This window comes from Condylura cristata, unplaced genomic scaffold (genome assembly GCF_000260355.1).
Source record: "Condylura cristata isolate star-nosed mole 26May11 unplaced genomic scaffold, ConCri1.0 scaffold00009, whole genome shotgun sequence".
Lineage (NCBI taxonomy): Eukaryota > Metazoa > Chordata > Mammalia > Eulipotyphla > Talpidae > Condylura > Condylura cristata.
The window spans coordinates 235972-236871 of NW_004567110.1; positions in this window are offsets into that span (position 1 = coordinate 235972).

A 900-nucleotide genomic window follows, 5' to 3' on the forward strand; every position below is an offset into this window, starting at 1 on the left:
GGCGGCCGCGGCGCGGGTGCGAGTCGGCTCGGAGTCCCGAGTTGGATCCTCGCGCCCAGTCGGCGGCACCATGCGGACCTTGGGGAGGCGGAGACCCGGGAGCGCGCTGGCCCGGCCGCCGGGACGGCTGCACAGGTGCCCGACGCGCCCCACTAGCCTGGAAGGGAGAGGAGCCGCGGGCGCCCTGCCCCGCCCGTCGGGCGCCGTGGAGGTCGCGGACGGCGGCCTGGCCGCGGGAACAAAGGCCCGTGCGGTGACAGTTTCCTGCGCTTTGTGCGTGTCGCGAGACCCGTGACTGGAGCTCGGACTTGAGACTTGCCGGCGCGGTTCTCTCCCGAGCGGCGGCCCGCGGCCCGCACAGAATGTGCCAGAGGCTGCGGCTGGTCTCCCAGGCCGGCTCGGCCGCCTTCTGGGTCCCTGTCGAGGCCCTGTGGGCCAGCGGCCTCCCCGCCGCCGCCGGCCTTTGGCCGCACCGACGGGCCTGGACGCGGTGACCAGGGCGACTGTCTGCCGGAGGAGGGGCAGGGCCGGGAGCCGCCCGCCGCCCGCCGGGCCCTGGGCCGTCTGAGGCCCAGCGGCTCGTGCACACGGCAGCGGCCCGCGTCGGGGACGTCGCCGGAGCGTCAGCCGGCGCGTTTGTTGCCAAAATGAGGGTTTTGAGGCGTCTGTCGCTCTGGTCCCTTCACCTCAGGGAGGGTCCGCAGGTGAGGGGGCGAGGACGGGCGGGGCCGGTGCAGGTAGCAAGGCGATTGCGGGTGCTGCCCTGTCCCCCGGTTCGCATCTCAGAGGGACTCCGCGGCCCTCTGCGCGTGTGGCCACCGGGCCGGTGCCCAGGTGTCTGCTTCCGCCCACCGGAACTGGGCCGGGCTGTGGGGGCCGCGGGGCCAGAGCGCGGCCTGC